This window comes from Calonectris borealis, chromosome 1, assembly GCF_964195595.1.
Source record: "Calonectris borealis chromosome 1, bCalBor7.hap1.2, whole genome shotgun sequence".
Lineage (NCBI taxonomy): Eukaryota > Metazoa > Chordata > Aves > Procellariiformes > Procellariidae > Calonectris > Calonectris borealis.
The window spans coordinates 153,783,592-153,804,231 of NC_134312.1; the positions used below are offsets into that span (position 1 = coordinate 153,783,592).

General features: G+C 45.3%; 1 long non-coding RNA gene across 2 annotated transcripts in view; it reads right to left on the bottom strand.

Annotated features, from left to right (window-relative positions):
* Positions 1-20,640, bottom strand: part of LOC142076664 (uncharacterized) — a 52,153-nt gene that overhangs the window by 14,954 nt on the left and 16,559 nt on the right. Inside the window, exons 1-3 of one of the 2 annotated variants that reach the window (XR_012671263.1) lie at positions 11,649-11,751; positions 8,201-8,287; positions 252-331 (exon numbers count right to left, since the gene is read on the bottom strand). This is a non-coding gene — a long non-coding RNA (uncharacterized LOC142076664). Of the gene's footprint in view, positions 1-251; positions 332-8,200; positions 8,288-11,648; positions 11,752-20,640 lie in introns of those variants that run through there. The other variant, XR_012671273.1, reaches the window with a different exon arrangement.

The following is a 20,640-nucleotide window of genomic DNA, read 5'->3' on the forward strand; positions in this document are numbered from 1 at the left end:
AACCGTGTCACAATTTTAGTGCGGCGTTGAAGTTGTAAAATGGGAGAAATTGCCCTGGCACAACCAGGGCTTAGGGGGACTGCACAGATATACGGTCCTCCCTCAGAAACTGGTTGTAGAGTTGCAGGGTTTTCTTAAACCCCCTCCTGTCAGGATTTATTTTTCAGTCCTGCCTTCTTTCTCCCTGCAGTCTCATTTTTAATTCTCTGAACAAACAACGTAGCCCTGATCTCAGCCATTCCCCAGCTTACCTCTATTTAGAGCACAAAACCCCCACGTTCGAAATCCGGGGTGGTCAGAGGAGTCTGTGCTTCTGCTCATCCCGCATGGACTTGGTAAGGCAGAAGGAAACAGAGGAGAGAGAAAAACAGGAGGAGTGTAAGAAACAGTGGCAGACTGAAAGCATGAACAAAACCAACAGAAGCAGAAGTAAAAAGCCCGACAGAAAAGGCTAGAGAAAAACTCGATCATGGGAAAACTGAGCAACTGAGCATTTTTGCTTAAATAACACGTTGAACTGTTTGTTTGTTTTAACAGATATACACTTTTACAGGGGTATTGCTTGCTTCACTGGTAGGACGTATTTCAGAAAAACAGAGAAAAGTAGAATATTTCATTCCTTCAAATCTGATGGGATTTTTTTTTTGTTAGAGCAACCTCACAAAATACCAGAGTGATTGGGTCAAAAATGCCAAATACTCACTGCATGAAATATCTGTGTCACAGACCAGCCTACCGACTGTCAATTACTGCCTGGAGTACTTAAAATAACTTTTATAAGTCTCTTCACATGACATAGCAACATTTTCATGAAGCAGTTGCACTGGAGATCTTATAGCAGGTATGAATTATAACAACATAATTTTCCAAAGAAAATGCAATTATGATAAATTTTAACGTGTTACTTTTGCCACCCAAGCAAGTGCTTTATAAACTTTACTGGGATAGTGCTTTGCACAGCATCAGTCCTCTGACTGTGTTTCTGCAGTGACCTTAACATTGGACACAAACATTAGGCAACCTCCCAGGAGCAAGATGAAGAATGGTGCCCTCACCCAAAGCAACATGGAAAATTTTAGGCTGTTGAACCACATTTACAAATAAATAAAAGGAGGAGTTTTCTAGGTTATGAAATAGTGCTTCTTGTCAGGCTCTTACACCTACATTTAGAAACCCAAATGAAGAGGCTGACATTTGTAAGTGCTGAAGGCACAAATACTTTTTATTTTCCCGTTAAGTGCCTGTCCCCAAAGCTCTAACCCTGAAGTACCACCTGATATGTCACCTTTTTTTTCCAGCTGTTGCTATTTATTTCTAATGCCTTTATGACTAATATGATTCTAATAAGAACTTAACACAAGCCACTACTCCAGGTTTAAAATAGTCTTAATTCTGCGTAGCTGCTTGAGAACACCTTGCTATAAACCTAGAGGGTGTTGGAAAGATTTCAGAGGAGCGCAAGTAGCACGGTTAAAAGACTGGAAAGCATTATTGACAGTGTATATAGAAGAAAGGGAAGGTACTTGGTCTAGATAAATCATATTAAAGCCTAGGTTAAGGGGTGACTTGATCATGTAAGTATCTATGTGGGGGCAGAAGGATGGCTGTAGAGGACTCTTCAGTCTAGCGGACAAAGGAATACGTGTTACACTGCATCTGGAAGCTCAAGCTAGACAAATTCTGACTAAAAAAAAGGCCTAAATGGTTAATGGTGATGGCAACTAACCACTGAAATTGTCTACTGAAGGCTGTGGTGGATTTTTCATCCTTGAAAATTCTCCAAATAAAACATGTTTCTGAAGAATACTCCAGTTTAACCACAGTTTTTTGATTTGAAAGAGGAATTAATTCAGGAAAGATCAGAGGCATTCATAGACCTAACACCTATAGTATTTGCTACATCAATAAAATGTAACACATAACACAGCAGCGGGCCAATCGTTCCATTTTACTGCTCAGCTAATTCTATTCTGAGAGTCATTGGCAATACTTTACCCAAGGTTTTGCAGAAAACCATGGCTGATGCAGAAAAACAACAGAGAGTTGCAGGTACGTCCTGCTTTCAGATCTATGGTAGTCAATAGAAAAGAGTACAGCTGACTTCGGTGGGATTTGGTCTAGGGTCTTAGGATTTGAGGAACAATTTTGTTTTCTGGCCTTTAAGTGGGTGAAGGCTTAGAATATTTCTAAAGGCTTAGAATCCTTCCAATTACCATGGGTTTTATTGTGTCAGGCAGGTAAATTTTCTGTGATCTGCCGGGTATAAAGTTGGGGATAAACTTATCTTGGGGATTTCAGCAGAAGCGTTTCAGCCCTACCATCAAAGCTAAAAGTTATTTTGTCTCTAGGAAAATATTTCTGAATTAAGTGTACAAAATGAGTCCTAGAATTTACTTTAAAATGTTAAAAATAATGCTGGGTATGGAAAACTTGTCATCATTCTTTACCAAATGAGATACAGAATGTACTTCTACTTCCATTGCTGCTTCCCTGGTCACATAGGGTGATCCACCAGCTTCAAAATTTTGAATATTTTATACTTTTGATTGAATTTCATTCTGAACTCTGAGTTACTAGTAACTAATAAACATAGACTCAAATTTCTGGGCTCTGTAAATACATATAATCAATCTGTGAAATTAAGGAAAGGGAAAAAAAACACATTTAAAAGCAAGATCTCACAAGTTCTTTGATTCCACTGATACTGTAAACTCTCCTTTTACTGACAAACTCAGAAGTTTTTAGATTTCACAGTGTCAATTTTTCCTAGCACAGGGAGACAAGCTGCATTCATACAGTGAATGAATGACCTGATAAATTCTCTTTAAACTTAAAGTCATGCTAAAGTGATCTGGACAATAAATTTGAAAGATGCCTAGCGTATAGTGGTAGAAAATAGCCTCTTGAATATATTAGCACGTACAAAGATCACTTTTTAAAACCGGTTCATTGTCTGCTTACGGGCTGCTGGTGGAATCTAGATGCAAGAAGCATCTTTTATTAATGTTTTCTGGAACAAAAAAAATATAAAGCCCAGTATCTGTTTTGCCATCGGGTCCTGCATTTTTCACCCTGAAACGCTCACCGCGTATGGAATGCCCAAGAAAGATGGGAAGGAGCCATAAATATTAAGTGATTATATAATGGTGAGCATGCTGCAGTTCATCTGCGCTGGTGAAGGCAAGACCTGCACATTAAGTTCCCACTCCTGTGAGTTATGGGTCATTTGCTCATTAGTGAAGTGACTAATCCAGTAGTGAAGAGGATGCCTAGTGAAAATAAATTGCATTATACTACTGACTGCTGTGATGGATTCTTTATATGCTCTTTGTGTTATCGTTCAGAGGACCCCTTTTACCCAACCCTTGGTGTTGCAGCCATGTTATAAGGAATTTTATCAGAGTGAACAGGAGTCTTCGTAAGGCAAGAAACAATAGAACAAGCAGGAAATAAATAATAACTAGATAACCAGGAAACAGCACTAACACAATAGGTGTTCAGTCATTAGTTTAAACTGTCATATTTGTCCTGAAATGATCAGAACAACCATGGTGAAGCTGCAACAGTGAAGTTTACAATAAATCCACGCTTATGCATTTTGAAGGCCACTTCAGGAGAGTTAGAGGAATAAATAGGGAAATCAGGGGCTAAACTTGACGTTGAAAGTAGGTGAGCTGGAAAATGTTTTCAAGCATTTAAATTCCTTAAAATTTTCAAAGCACTTACCGCTGAAAAGAAACATTGCTTCACTTACCCATCATTTATAATGACCTAACACTAATATGATAATCTAGATGAGACGCTTAATTATGACGGGTTTTTTTCCCCCACATATTGTCTTCCCAGACACAGTTTAACGAGGCAAGTCTGTTCTGCCATTTCAGTTCACGTAAGTGGCACGAGATAGTTTCCACATATGGAAATATCATTCTGCCACTGTCTGATCACTGTTAAATTTCATTGATTATAGATCATTTAACCAGACTATATTGATTCTGGATATTCAAATTAATAATATTTATGGAAACACTGTAATCTCTGAAAACTAAGGTCGTATGACAAGATTTTGTTATAAATCAACCTTTTCAGTGCATACAGGATGAAGCAAAGCGATGGGTAAATTCAGATTGGTTTTGTTACCTATTAATGCTTACCGACACATAAGGATTTTGCATTATACTTGTACCATTCTGACTGTTTCTTCCACTTTGATTTCTCTTTTATACCTCTTTTGTTGGAGATGCTTAAAAGCAATTCTACCGGTTTGTAAGTAAAACAACCTCTAACAGGAAGCGGCAAAGTTCTGCTTGCTTCGCTTTGCTTAGAGAAATGTCTTTCTCTATTTTAGCAGGATCAGGGAACAGTTTTACCACTCTGCATATGTATTTGTAAAACAACAAGTTGCTTTTCTGAAGAAATCTGAGTAGCTGACTCTCAGAGTTAAAGCTAAGTTTAACTGGAGCTAATCTGAGTCATCACCAAAAAAACCAAACACTTTTTTTTCGCCCCCCATACACATTGCCATACAAAGCAGAGAGAGATTTGAGTTTTTAATTGTGGTTGTTTATGACCCTCTTCGCTAAGACTTGCTGAATTTCTAATTACATGCCTAACAACTGGAAGAGGCTCCATATATTACTGCATAAAAAGTCTCCCTTGATCGCTTTCTTCCAGGTTACATAGCAGCCTCGATCAGCAGAGGTGTGGGATTGCTTTCCTGACATTTATTGAATAACCATTATTTAAATTATTTTGCTTGTTTCAATGAATTTGTCATACATTGTATTTTACAATAGATCCTCTTTTTGCTTGTTATTTACATAAAAATTGCGATGCTCTGTTGCCAGAAATAAGGCAATGAACACATGCATGTAAAAGTAAAGTGTGATTCACCCAAAAATCAAACATGAGTGGAAATATACTGGAAAGTACAAATTTTTATTTTGTTATTAAATTGCATTTGTAAGAAATATTTCAAATGAAAAGTATTGCCATAAAAAGTAACCCCGAGCATCTCTGTTCAAGCATTTCTAATTCATTCCAAATTAATCTGATTCCACAGGAGAAAAAAGATGTAGTAAAAATAGCCTTTCTCAGCCTAGTGGCATGAGGCACAGTGTGTAAAAGGGCTTGATCCAAAGCCCAGTTGAAGTCATTACAGTGACATCACTTAGCCTTGGATCAGGGCTTGAGCAAAGGATATATTGAATTTTAAACAGATGAAAGACCAGGATCTAGCTCAATATACAGATACTGTATCAATTGCACTGAAATGTCTTTCTCTATTTTAGCAGGATCAGGGAACAGTTTTGCAACTCTGCATGTGTATCCGTAAAACAAGAAGTTGCTTTTCTGAAGAAATCTGAGTAGCTGACAATTTAGTCCCAAACACTATTTTCTTTCACATTTTCATCAAAGCTATCGTTCAATTTAGAAAAACCTACCCCAAACAGGTTTTTTTAATAGTATTTTTATAGTTTGGAAATGGCAGAGAATTCTACTCTGAAAAATGAAACAGGAAAAATACAATGCTATATATGCAAATAGAATTAAAATACCTGAAGGTTTGCTTTTCCATGGTGTAGACATTACACAATAACCGACAGTAATTTGAATTTCGTCATTATCATGCATTTGTAGGGTTTCTTCAAAAGTTAAGTTGATAGTTAATTTAAGATTGCTGACTTAGATCACAATACAGTAATTAGACAAAATTAAAGTAAAAATTGAAAGAAAATGAATCAAGTTATAGAATACATTGTGTAGTACTTTTTTGACGGGCAACTCCTCTGATAATCTTACAGTGCATGAATTATCAGGGAAGAAAAACGCTTTGATTATACAACTGTTACAAAACTATCTTTGAAATAAGGTAGCAATGCTTTAGTTGCTAGCTTTCACTAAAACTACTACGTGCGTTTTTACATCGACACCGCAGATGTATTTTTACATCCATTTTTATTGTAGCAGTGAAAATAGCAAAGATCTCGAGGGCTGCAGTGTGGCTCGCAGTGCCCTACTGCTTCGGAGGAGTGTGGTTTGTTACGTATCACTTGCTTAAAATACCTGTCTTACAGTAAAATAATAATTTGAAGACCAGAACAAATCCTGGGTAAAAAGAGGTAACACAAACATTTTAAAGTAATTCTGTTCCTTATCTGAGCACGAGGTGAAATGAAATACAGAAGGAGGAAAAGAAGAAGCTGTATTTCAGTAGAAGGGATGTGCTTGTCCCTTCCCGGCATCACTGCTCTCCTGTAGTTTTTAATTTCATAACTGGGGTTTCTGATCATTTTTCATGAGGGTAAATTGCTCAGCTATCCCTTCCGCATAATTTTAAACGGAAACTGGAAGAATAAGAAAAACAAGACAAAACAAAACCTAAACCCTGTATGCTCCATTTGCTGAATATATGGTTTTCTTCCCCCCTGTGTGTGCATGTGCCAGATGGCACTACACTGGGTTGGGTGATAATAAACATGAAAAATACAGTCAGTGCATGAGCAGAGATAACTGCAGCTGAATGTACCAGGGCTGGGGCTGGTAGGGGGAAGGGGCAGAAGATCCAGCTGTGAGAGAAAAACGAAGTTCAGCTCCTCACAGGAGGAGCTGCTCTTGTTTCCAATTAGCTCGCATGGGCAGGGGGACGTGGGGCCACTGGGAAAGGAGGTTGTCCCTGGTTATCCCAGCACACTGCCCGAGGGGGACATTTGGGGCCATTTCCCGCCCGTCAGAGCCCAGCCCGTTAACCTGGGGTGATGAGAACTTGTTTGATGCTGTGGAGGGACAGCGGGCCTGAGCACGGGGTGGCTAACCCACCTCTGGGCTCTCCACCCCTAGGGTGTGAGGCCGGCAGGCTGCTGAGGGGGGTGAGGTCCAGCTGGCAACATGGGCTGGGAATAGGGCTGCCGGGGGAGAGGGACGTGTCTGGTTCAAGGGCGGTGGGATGACCTTGTGGGCCCTGTCCCCCACCAATGGTCTGGGCACTGGTGAACATCATCCATCCCGCCATCGAGCAGTATCCACAGAGAGGACCCCCACCTCTGTGTAGCCCCATGGCAACACCTCCACGGGAGGCATACGGAGCCGCTGCTCCTCTTTGAAAGCCGCTGCATCCTCCTCCTTCACAACCTCTTTCTGGAAGGATCCAGATGCAGATGCACCCACTTAAAGCAATAGGGCATTTGGCCCCTGGCCATGTGCATAGCTGTTGTCCTCTGTGTAGGCATTGGCTGCACAACATTGCTTTTCCTCTGGGTTTCTGCATTCAAGTTGGCAAGTGAGGGGCTCAGAGGGTACCTGAAGCACGCCCAAGACCTCCTAGGACATAGATTTTGGGGGATCCATTTGTCTAGTAGATAAAGTTCTAAGGTGATGAACTGATAGGGGAAAGAGTCTTGGGGACATCTGCTAACAAATACCTGGCAGGGAAGGGTGCTTACAGCGCATATCATCTCTATTGAAACATTTGTATGAAGCAGGTAGCAGCCTGAGTTCCTGCTGTTACTCATCTGACAAGAGGCCGATGTAGTTGGAAACTGGTTTTCTTTTAACCCAGCACTTGTCCTTGGAAAACTCTCTTTGACGAGGGGAAAGAAACTTCCAGCCAGAAGATGAAATGGCACCTATGCAGTAATTTATTTGCCCCATTCACTTCAACCTCTCTTTGCTTTTGCTTGTTACTGTCATCTTTTCCTTCTTACCAACACACTGCACTCTGAAAGAGGCAAACTTAAATCTAGGAAGCTAATCAAATCGCAGTGGATAACTATTTAGTTTTAAATAATTCCATCCTTTGCTTCCTTTGTAATTTACTTGATGTTATTACAGAATGCATTACCCAAGCAAAAGGGAAAAAGCCAGTTCAAGGAGCAAGAAAGAAGCACTGAATTATTCTTGGTCCTGCAAAGAATGTAATTAAGAGTTTCTTAGCTCATCTCTCTTAGTCCGACGAAACTTTCTTCTCTGTTCTTGCGTGAACACTAATCATAGTCCACACTCAAGGGTGACCACTAAAATGTGTGACCGCTATGAGCTAGGCAGCCTCTGAGGCTGGCTATGGCATTATCCATCTCTGTAGGCTCACTGTAGTAAGGCTGTTGTTGGAGAAGAAGCTTTGGATTCACTAATTCCTGCGAGATAAGGGATGGGGAGGAGGGAAAGGTAATCCCCAACATTTTAAGATACCGGTGGCACAGACCTTTGCTCCTTGAGCGCAGGCTCCTGACACGAGGGTGGAAGAGAGGGGAGTTTCCTCTGCTCACCACATGGTGATCACAAATGTCACCTACAGACAAAAGAAAATGAAAAGGAACAATAAGCGAAACATGGGCAATGATTTAGTCCCTTGGAAATGCACATTAATCATTCGACAGCCCTCAGCTTCACTGCTCAGTGAAAGTTCGTTTCTCATGGCAGGGTTAACTTTGGGACCAGTGCTGGGAAGCGGAGCTGGAGCAGGGCTGGCAGTAATATTTAGGAGCGGCAACTGCATGAGCGTATTAAGAAACCGACTATTCAAAAAAACTCCTAACGGACCCATAAATACCCAGCTTAGCTGCCGGTTTAATCACTCGCAAGACACTGCCTGTCTCTTTTAAAGCGCCGCGTATCTGAAGTTTTGGAAGCGATTGTGAATAAATACTTCACTGCCTGCTCACAGCGGCGTTTCTTCGGCGTTAGCTCATTAGAGTGCCTGAAAGAGACCCGACAGAAAATAAGTTAAATGCAACTTAAATCATCATCCGATTCGACTCTAAAAACAACGAGAAAGACGAGGCATTCACCAAAAGGTTGCAAAAGGCATTTAGCATCAGCTGCACCGCAGTTATTAGGAGGGCAGGGAAAGGGACTGAGGGATGTGAGTGGGTAATGTGGCTGGGATCCCAGTTCCCAGTTGTTGTGGTTTGGGTTTTTTTTTTCCTTTTTTTCCCTTTTTTTTTTTTCGTGACTTCGAAAGATGTCACAGCAAAGTGAAATCTTTGCGGAGGGCTGCTCATGCATTCAGACTGTAGAGTTTTCAAAATGTGATGTTTTGCAATGATGACATTAGAGTAGCAACCAAGGGTCCGAGACAGCAACGCCTGCTGCAGCTGGGCTTCGCTTTGAAATGCCCAAGACAATGGGGGCCACTGTTCTCCATCGCTTCGCCTTTCCATTCCATTTGCATAGTCTGTTCTGCCTGATTGACCAGCTTGGGCTGTCCAAGGGACCAGCATTGTTCACAGATCACTTCAAGATGGCACAGATGACAAGATTCAGGTGAGAGATGAAGTGGGATGATTCTCAAATGCCATAAGAAAAAGCTACCCTGGGAACTTTTAGCGCAAGAGAAATAGTTCGAGAATTCAAGCAGTTAAAGCTTTTTTTAAAATTCCTTTTTTTAAGAAACTGATCGTATTTGGAAATACGCTGCCTTGACACACAAACTAATAACAGGAGGTTTGTGTGTTTCGTTGCAGTATTTTGTTTGGTTCGTGTTTGGTTGTGTTGTGGGTTTTGGTTTTTTGGTTTTTTCTTTTTTTTTTCTTCCATTCCAGACCTCACCTTCCCCCGGCTAAGATGGGAACCGTGCCATTGGAAACCTTTGCAAATCACAGTTTCCTTACTAACATCATAAGTCGACAATAAATAAAGCTCATCATAGAGGCGAGTTTTGAAATTCCTTGGTGCCTGCTCCGTAACTAAGTGCCAGGATTAATTAGTTAATGTTCATAAAGCGCTTTCGACGTGAAAAACCCTGCTAGAAACGCACAGCGCGAAGAGATCTGTTAGCCAGCACCGCCCAAGGCGGGCGGGACGGCGGTGTTCCCCAGCCTGGGTGCCGGGCTGGGGGCGGCGGGGAGCGAGGGGCGGCTGGAGCACGCCTCGTTTTCCCCGCAGAAGTTGCAAACTCTCTGCTGTCCCAGATTCCCGACTAAAATGTCATGGTTTGGGCTTCCACCCCCCCGCCCCCCCCCCCCCAGGTACTCGAGTAAACACACACACGGCAGGCAGCGCCCCTAAAATGAGTTCCAGTTGACACCGATGTTTTGACTTCATCTCAAAAAGACAAAATCTTTGTCATACAAGTATGTTTTCCCTGGAGGGGTTTCCAGCACAATTTGCTATAATTTCTTTACACCTAACGGAACTGACGGGATCTGAGCAGTAAAACGTATTCCCACAGTAGTTTCTCTCTCTCGCACTCTCCGTTACCCTCCTGGGGTTCGGATCACTCTCTAGTATAAATATTGCCAATAATTGTGTTAATATGGTGATTCTCAGACGGAAACAGAACTCTCTCCTCCTCGTATAGCAGACCTAAAGCCATGCGACTTCTGCTTAATCTCTCGGTGTATTCTCTCCTAGCCGCTCGTCTTTCCCTTGCAGCGACTAATACACTTAATTACACGATTTACAAGAATTGCCAACAAGGTCCCAGGGGCTGCTAAAGACCGACCCCTGCGCAGCGAGCAGAGCGCAAGGTGCGTGCCTGCCTCCGCAACACGGGCACCTCGAAGGGAAGGCGCGTTGAGCAGGATTCGGCTCTTCAAAATTATCCCAAAGTTCAGGCCCTTCTCCACTGTTTCACACACACACACCCACACACACCCCTTACACCTTGCTCCGGTCCCAGGTCGGTTTGGGGTTCCCCCCCCCCCCCCGAAAAAGGGGTTAAAAGCTGCCGAGGAAACTTAAGTGGCTCTGGAGTTTGTTTAATTTCCCTCCAGTGTTTACTGATAATTCGAGAGACGCTTATCTCGGGGAATATAACGATTAATACAACCGCAGGTTTCCAGATAAGTGATTGTGATGGAGATTGTTGGCGAGAAAATAGACAATTATCCGCTGTTAGCTTTACATAAAGATCGCATTAACTTGAATTAGTTATCAGACAAAAGAACATCAGAAAGCTGCACCTTTCTGCCAAGGCAACCGCTCGCAGGCGGTGCGCTCCGCGCAAGCGAACGCACCGCTGCCTCCCCAGCATCTCGCAAGCGTGAAAGGGGCGGCGGGCTGGGGGGCTCCGGGGGGGCCGGGGGAGGTTCACGGCAGCGACACGCCACGCTCATGCGGAGGCACGGCCGCTGCGAGGAGCGGGGAGGGCGAGCCCCCGGGCCGGGGGATCGCTTTAATATCAGCTGCCCGGCCGGGCCGCTTTCATTTCCATAGGGCGAAATTAACATGGACGTGGGGCAGGCGCTGGGGCGGGAGGCGGCGCGCCCGGGGAAGAAGCGGCGTGGCGGATCGCCAAGGAAACCTCGCTGAAAGGGAAGGCGAGAGCATGTGGCTATTAAAACCCCGACACAATAATAACATTAAAAAAAAAAAAATAAAACCATAATGATAACTTGGAGGCAGCTCGCCATTTGCATATGAAACCAGCGGCCAGAAGCGCGGCAGTCCCCTCGCCGCATTATGTGCTCGGCCGTCCGAGGTCCCCCCCAGACTGAAAAGCCTTTTGATTATTTCTCCTCTCCCTAGGAAAAGCTGATTCCTCCGTAATTGATAGCGGGGAAGGGCCGTAATTAATTTCGCAGCCAAGCAAAGTGCAGCTTCTTCTCCCGGCTGGAGGGGAAGGGCTGGGAGAGAGGAAAGGGGGCGAGGGCGCGGAGGCGAGAGGAACTCCCCCCGAGAACCCCCAATTAAAGGAAATCACGCCTCACCCTCTCCGGCACCGAGACCCCCCTCGACTCCTCGCCACCCCCTCGCTCCCCGGGGAGGCAGGAAGGGCAGGGACCGTGGGCTGCTTTCACGAAGTCGGAAAGCATTCACCAGGCGTTTGTGTTGCGGGAGGTTTCGGTGGGAATCGGGCAGCTCGAGTAATTGGGGGGGGGGCGGGGGGGGAACTCGGCTGGTTTCTCTCTGGAATTAAAGGCAGTCTTCAAAATAGGGTGTTTGCTAGAGAACTTCAGTCGGGAGGAAACCTGCCTTTTCGGATCAGCGCGTTTTCTGTGCTGGATTTCAGACAGACCCTTAAGCACCGTGTTTATATGGGGGAGGGAAGAGGGACGCGGGGCGGGGAAGAAGGGCTTTTCGTGTGTGATGGGGCGATAGGGAACAACGGCGAGGTACTCCCGGCGTCGGGCTGAAGCCGAACAGATGCTGGGGTAGAAATCAGCTCGGGGGAGCCGGGCACCCCAGGTCCATGGATGAGGCAGCCGCCAAGGGAGCGGGGAGGGGATGTCGGGTGAAGCCGCGCTGCTCCCACCCGGGACGGAGAGCCCCGGGAGCCGTCCCCAGCCCCGGGACGTGCCGCTGCCGCCACTGGGTCCCCGCTGAATGGAGCGGATAATGATCCCCGGTTCCCAAGGCAGGCTTGCTGCTGCCTGGTGAGCCTTGGATTTGTGTGGTCCAAGCCTTTCCCAGCTTGTCCCATTCTGTCACCGGGATAAGGGGCTCCCTCGGCTCGTTTGCACCTGCGTCGCTTTTGGCTCCTTCAGGAATGCGCTGAAGCTTGTAATCAGCTTTGTGAAGCCATTGAGTGCACGGCTGAGTGAAACTTCCAAAGCTCGCAGAAAACTGGCCCGCTGAATAGGAGTCAGCATGGGGCTTCTCTCCAAGCCCCTGGCCTGCCAAATTCCAGCAGAGCCCCTCACAATCAGTCCACACAAGCTTTACTGCTCTCCCCGCACTGAGAGAAGCGAGAAAAGAAAAGCTAAAATACCAGTCACCGAGGTTAGCGGTTTGTTCCCAGATTAATGGCAAACGCCTCTCTCCCTGATGCAGCTAACCAGTTCATTCGGGAGCTGTGTGTGTACATATGTATATGTGTGTGTGTAGTGTGTATAGGTATACAGACATACGTGCATACGAATATGTATGCATGCCTACGTGTATAACAAGAGAAGGAAATAAGGGAACGTTATTAATTTTTTACTTTATATGACCGTAAGCATTCAAAGGCTCTTGTGGCAGCAAACAGGTAGCAGGCTGTCTTGCTATCCCACAAGGTCACGCTTATATCATCTCAATATTTTCTGCAACGGTATTGTTTTAAGGCTCTGGATGAAGGTGACACTCAACTGCAGTCTGGTTTTCCATCTAGACGAAAAAGCCGTGGGAGAGCAAGAGAGAAATAAATGCCCAACACCACTACGAACCTGAGCAATGGGCAAATTAAAAAAAAAAAGAATCGACAATAACCCCACCACCACCACCACCCATAAACCCACTTTGTGATTAAGATAACTCAGAGGGCCCAGGCGTGAAGTTTTCACAGGGCGCTTCGTGCTCTCTGGTACTCGCAGGATGGGTTTGCCATAGCCCAGGGTCCCAGCCGCCCCGCCCCCTCCCCGCGGTCCCCACCTTGGGGGGGGGGGAGCGGGGATGCTGCGCTGCCGCCTGGATCCTTTCCACCCCGGGGAAAAGCGCGCAGGGAAGGTCCCACTCGAGGGAATCCCCTTATTTTCAGCATCCTTAACACTTGCGACATGTACCGCTTCACTGCTACGTTAACACTTTCCCAGCATCTGATTGCACAGGCAGGCGTGACGCTAAGCAGCTCCGGAATACGTAGCACGACTTCGTCATACTTTTCCTCCGGGTTCTGAAAGTCTGTATGTGGTTGTAGACTCGCATTTATTAGGGGAAAAAATTATTCGAGTTATACAAATATCCTGCTTTCTAAAGCAGTCCTTTCGCAGTAATAAACGCTGTAAAATATCCTTAAATCTGCTCAAACTGTAAGATAAGTGCACTGTGGCATCAAATCTATGAGTATAGATCAACCCAGCAAGGCTTTATCTTCAGATCTTGGCGCTTTTTATTCCATTTATGACCTTCTTCTACACTTATCTAAAACAATGAAAAAAACATTACCATAACATTAATATTTTGTTTTGCAAGTCCTTCTCCTGGGCTAGCAAAAGGGGGAAAATGGAGACTTCCAGCATTTCCAGAGATGATCTCTTTTGAAGGGTTTTGCCATGCCTCTCAATTACGTCATGCACATCATCTTTTCTTGACGTCCACATTGAAATATCCGCGGCAGAATGGACAAAACTAACTCCACAGAGTTGGTAGACGTTTCTTGTAAGTTCAGCAGGATTTTGTCTCACTCTGCTGTCATACTTTTGGAGTCTTTTCAATTATCGCATTTTCAAGAATGTCCAAGGAATCGTTAACAGCAGTAGGTGCTTTCACCATCGTTGTCTGAGAAGTTTGTAAGGGCTTAGCGGTGGGAGCGGATTGCACAGCAGACGACCACGTAGGATAGTTTAGCAGCATCAGTGCATGGTATTCTGATCCTCAAGTCCCTCTAAAGGATAACGTAACACCCAATGGAAAGAGTCAGGGAGTAAAAGCGTAGCGCAACTCGTCTGATGTCGAAGTCTTGACCCGTGAAACTGCGGCGGCACAAAAACTTCTCCATATGCCCACAAATGGTCTAAAGCCACATCTCTTCCTGTCTGTAAAGTTTCTTTTCTGTTTGGAAGTTTGATGTGCTGTTTTCGACGGTGTTGCTTCTTCCAACCATTCTCAGTGACAAGTCATGAGGATATGCAGTAATTCAGAAATTAGTGAAATTTTATTCTTGGTGGGGGCGTTGGATTAAGAGGCTGGGAGAGTGTGAAGCAAGTCAACGTGTAATTGTATGATAAGGCTCTCACGAGGAATTTATTGGCCAAGTTGCTATTTCTATTCCTTCCTAATCTCGTTTAGCACATTCATTCTCTGCAATCTGTCTCCATAATCTTCTGTGACAGAATGGCAGCCAATAGAAGCATGCATGTTTGGAGAGAAGAGAAAATATGCAGAGGCGTGATAAACTGATGCTAATTATCCATATTTAGGACACCGAGTGCAGAAGATCAAGGTTTACAAATAACAAACCAGAGCCAATGATGATGGCTTCCTAGTGTGGAATATATTGGAGGGGACAAGATAAGGGTTTCACATGCAGAAGAGATTTATTGGTCAAAGGGTTCACCTTCCACTTTTCCACTTTTATATAGCAGTAAATTATTTAGGCTAAATTCACCAGAACATTACTCTTTTATTTGGCAATGTGCCATGACTTGCTCTTTCTTTGTGTCCTTTCAATGCAAATCCTTGTAGTGTAACATCAGTTGATAAGAAACAAATAATTGAAGTAATAGGTAATTCCCTTTAAATTGTGCATATAGGACAGTAAGGTAATCATCTAGTGTAGAATGAGACCGGAGTACAGAGCAGATAGCTGAAAGTGAAACAATATCCATCTCGGCTACTGAATTACATTTGTACTAGAGAAAAATAACCTGTAGGAGACTTGTAGGTTGGACAAGAGACAACACTACTCTAGTTCAACTTTAGACCATTTTCTTTCTCAAATTTCTTTTGCTTTAAAAGACAGTTTTCCCCCATTTTTTCTTGCTTTCTCTTTTTCCTTTTTTTTTTTTTTTTTTTTTTTTCCCCGGGAAAACTAACATTTAAATTAGGGATGCTGCATTCTCCTTCTAACAAGTGTTGGCTCTGAGAAATAATAAGGGAATTCAGTTTGGCAATCTCTCTGTAGTATAGTTGAGGGTCAATGGAGTGATCTTAGTAGTCTGCAGTAATTGTATTGTAAAGTTTCCAAATCGAAAGTAATATTTGTTGAGTTTATGTTTATTTACAAGTTCAGAAAGTATTCTGTACAGTGGCAAAATTCTTACTGTTATTTTCTGTTAGCATCTTCCTGTTAGGTGGAGATAACCTGTTCTTTGAGAAAGTCGCTAACTATTAAATTGTATGTCAACACTCCTTGCTTCTCTAGCTGTATTTTTCCTGTGTTGGTGGTACGACGATACTCAGCAAAACACAGAACCCTGCTGCTGAAGCAGAAAATACACATCTCTGAGGTGCTTCATTTCAGAAAACTCTTCAAAATGTCTCTCATTTGATGTAAGGAAAGATGTTTCTTTAGTGACTACTCGTTTAAGACGAGAAATTTTTCTGGCCTTTTGTTTTACTGCAGAATTACTCTGGATTTATTTCTCTCCCTCTCTGAGGTATTCCTTTAAATTGGTTTGTATTTTGTGTCTTGTGCGTGGGCAAAAATACTGCAGTCCTAAGCTTAACATTTTCACAGGTTTCCTAAAAATGTTTCTAAAAGCACTTGTGCTTTTTCAAATTCCCCTAAGTAGCTGGCTTCCCTCAAAATGACCCAAAACACATCGTTAGGGAAAAAACGTAGGCAAGCAGCCAGGCTGCAGCTTAGGTCATGGAAGTTGCCATTTGGCCACTACTGAGTCTCATGCCTGCGCATGAGCCACCTCCGGCCTCCCCGGCCAGGGAACCCCGGGGTCCTGATCCAGCGCTCACTAAAATCAATCAGGGGCCAGATCCGCCTCTCCCACTCCGGAAAGTGCAGCGTGGAAGCCCTCGCAGTCTGGCTGCCGCCGGTTCCCTGACCTCGGTCCGGGGCACGGCTTTGTCCCGTGTCCCCTCTCCAGGGGCAAGAGGCGGTTCTCTCCGCTGCGAAGCGATAGCCAGACCCCGCAGCTGCTCCCCGGGGACGTGGAGCTCCCCGCCCGCCCGCACGGTGCCACCGCCCGGCCTCCCCCTCTCCCCCCGGCCGGCCCCCGCACCCCCGCACCCCACTGGGGGCCGCCCGCAGCCCGCCCGCCCGACGGCAGGGGCAGCGCCCCCCCCCCACGAGATGGGGGTGGGCGTGGAGGGGGGGGAGGAGACTTGAACCTGCTCCGCAAAAGAACCACAGCCGTGGGGTGCCTGTCCCCCAGGTGGCAGTGCCACGGCAGGGGGGGAAGGGGCCACTCACACCGGCTTCTGGCGCGGTCGCGGAGGGGCGCGGAGGGGGGGGCGCATGGGATAGCCGGGTCCTGGACTTCATTAAATGATGTTTGGCAACTAGTTAGGATAATCAGGTTGATTTTCGGAGTAAGTAGCGGACGCTAAAGCCTGACCCGGTTTTTAATCAGCAGCCCCTTTCGCAGGAGGCACGGCTGACCCGCAAAGGCTCCCCCGCAGCTGCCTTCTCCCCTGCTTTCCACGCAAAAGAGTTTTTCTCCCTGTTCGTAGGAAAAAGGCAGTCGTCTTCCACAGCAAACTCGACGAGGTTTTTTAAAGTAACATTTCACAGTTACGTTTGTCATACCCAGAGAGACGCTGGAAATCCCTCTAATCCGGGTGTTCTTGCTAACCGAGGCGTGCGCACCGGCGGAGAGAACGCCGAAGTTTCCCCTTCAAGTGTTTTGCGGCCGTGCTTACTGTATGATGTCCGAGGAGGGAAAGGACTCCATTCCAGGTGTTGCACAGCTGTTTCATAGAATAGGAGCGGAGCTTCCGTAATACTTTTTCTGACCTTTCTTCAAATTTTTGTTATTGTCTCGTACCACAAAAGCCAAACCGGATCCTCTGTGAATTTTAGCTCTGATTTTCCGCCTCCATACTTCTATTCATCATTCAGCCTCCACGTCTGAAGCAAGTCCTCTACCTGTTAGGCAATGGGCATGTGATATTAAAATTAGAAGGTATGACAAGACACCTCGGCTCGCCGGTACCTGAATCCAGTGTGTAGCCGTGTGCGCATGGAGGGTGATTTGCATTCTCAGCAAACGTCAGGAAATTATGATGGGATGTTCCTAAGTAAATGACGCTATTACATATATTTATGAACCAGTTGCTATCCACACCCTGGCAGATTTTTAGTAAAGATTAATTACTTTTTTTTTTTTTAATATGTGTTAGCTTTTGCTGGTTAAAGGAGGTCGGCAAGAATATCCTGAGGAGCAGAGACCGTGTTTTGAACAAGGGATTCCGAGTTTGGCCTCTTTCATGAAAATAAGTTTACTTGTCAACTGTAGTATCTTCTCTTATTCAGCATCTAAGGCTACTCTAGGATAGATGATAAATACAGCAGTCTAAATAGAAACCATCGTAACTATGAATACATGAACACACGATTTAGGCATGTCTGAGACGCACGAACACATTTAGTTTATCTACCTGGAACTACCCACTAAATAATACAACTAAATAGCAAGCTCCTACCAAATTGTTCATTTGGTCGCCCAAGGATGTCTTTTGCAATAACGCCATTCCATTTCTGTCCTTATCTTAAATATCTGGATCTGTGGTACGTTTATCATAATGAGATTGTCCCACTTACCTAGTGAGCTTTGGTCTGCGACTCCTAAAACTGGGAAGGTGTTGCTATATTCGGGAAAATCATGCAGGGCTTTTCCCTGCAGCTGCCTGGTCAAAGCAAAAAGATTAAGAGACCATTCGTCCCTATGTTATGACCCAAAAGTTGGTCTACTGAACGAACCTTTTGGATGGAGGGTTAGCAGAAACTTCCTCAGCCTTGCTAGAAAGTTAGAAACTGAGAGGAACATTAACAGATGAAGTGCTTTTGGGGGGAGAAATTCATGTTCTGGTCTCATTTCTTCGTTCTTTCGACTATTCCGCAAAACACTTAAGTAATGATGTAACACTAGAGCATGGGAAGTCCCCCTCTGGAAAATGCACTGCATGCCTGTATCCCTTCCTCTTCACCCTTATAGCAGTTCAAGACACACCGCTGGGAAGTTGGTTAGGCTAAACACCACGCTTTCCTTGTTCGGCTCTTCCACACCCCACCCCACCCACCCCCCCCCAAATTTTAATCTTCCCGAGCTATTTTCTGGAATCTGAGATTCACAGTTCTCCTCCAGACCTCTCCGTCCTGAAACACGCAGGCTTCATCTCCCCTACAGCTGTGTATTTTAAAAGGCATTTCCCACCTAGTTTTCTTTTCTTTTTCACTGTCCTTCAGGTAGGAAATATACGAGTTCACAGTGACTCGGTTGTAGAAGCATTCTAATTTTTCGCATTATTTTCTACATTCTAACAACGAGAGGGGAAACGCGCAGCCCTCACCTGCCCTGTTGACTGAAAACCAATTTAGAGGAAGGTAGGACCGATAATGCACGAAGGCACAGATAATGAAAAAAACCGCAAACAAACCTCAAACCAAAGCAAAGCCCCTTTCTGTTTTCTGCTACGTACAGGTAAAACGAAAGGTAATGTGGAAAGCTAATTTCATCACTTGATCAAGCGATTACTCAAGATTTTTCCAAAAGATAAAAACATTAACCTGTGTGTAAGACAGGAGGGGGATACCATGGTTGGGGTATACGTAACTCTGAGGCAGCGTAGGTGGTTTCGGAGCCTGCAGCTTTCCGCACCGGGTCGGAATTGTGTTTTCTTTCGATCCTTCGTTTTGAACTCCTGTGCCTGGAGTTTTAGGTCTCTCCTCCCGCCTTGGGCAGCTTGTCTTTGCAGCTCCAAGCCTGAAGAGCCTGTTACCTCATTCTGCTAATCTGATTAGGATTGAACTATCCACTGTCCAACAGTTTTAGCAAGACAATCTTCCCATACGCTTTTTCTGTATTGGAGTAAATAAAGGAGCTGAATTCAGTACTTCTGAAATTTGTGCGAGACAATATTTGGGTGGGAAATAAACGTCTCCCTATTCCTCCCGCACCCTTCCCGCACCCTCACCCCCCACCCCCCCCCCCACCCCCCGTGGATAAATTATACTGCCCAAAATGTATGATGCCTTTGTTCACCACTAGTTCCTAGTTGCTATGGAGAGTTTTACGCCTTGGTAAACTATATTTCACCTCCTCCCAGTGAAAGCTATTCTTTTCCTAAATGCACACTTTGCAGACTCCGGTCCTTTCCCCCCCACCCCCCCCACCCCCGTGTCGGCTGCACTTCCTCAGCCCACGCTGGTCTGCCCCGGGCTGAAGCCGCGTTTTCCCATTCCTCGGAGCTCAGCTCGCCCTCTAGCACTTGTCCAATTGTTTGACCACCGCCAGATGCTCTCCTGCTTCTCCTCGGTTTCATTGTCCCCTATTTTTTTGAAGGTTTCTGAAGGATAGTCCCTCTATCTGAGAGCCGCAGTTAACCGTGGCACACGTCGTCTCCAAATCAATGAGAGGTGCCCGGGCTGAAAGCGTGGACAATGGGATTTTACCGAGCATGAAGCATATTACCCCCAAACCCGTCCTGACAGGCCATGCTAAAGCACTTGAATGACTTTCTTGAAACGAGACCTTTCTGAAGGCTCCTCCCTTCAGGGAATTACACCGTCCGGGAAAGATAGGCATGAAACTGCACGGGGGCACCCCAAGGCTTTGTAAATAGGACGCGGGGGGTTCTTTGTCGCAAGGCTCCGCCGCTTCCACCCCAAAGCCAGGGACTAGTGTGCTTTCCCTGGGCGGCTGCTCCTCACTCCACACCAGCTCGGGGCAGTTTAAAGGCTGGGGTTTTCTCTGGCTCTTTCCCTTTGGTACCTCCAGACTTTTTGACGGCACATACAGAAGTGCGACTCAGTTCAGCCAGCTCCTACTGACTTTGCCAGAGGTGTCCCGATTTTAGCAATGAGGACTAGGAAGGACTTCCATGTCGCTTGCTAGCACCCCTTATCATCTCCACACACCGCTGTTACGGCAAAGCGCCTCGAGAGTCTCCAAACTTTTGTTTGCTAATCCTCACTTTCGCAAAGTTTCCTCCAACAGCAGAACGGCTCACTGCACGTAAAAGTCAACGGTCTTTCCCTTCAACCTCTGCTAACGAAAGCCTCCCGTTACATCTGTAACTGCACACCCGGTGCCCGGGGCCTCGGCTCCTTTGCCAGCCGCCCTCCCCTTCGGGGCCGGCCCTGTCTCACGGCTCCTCCTGACATTA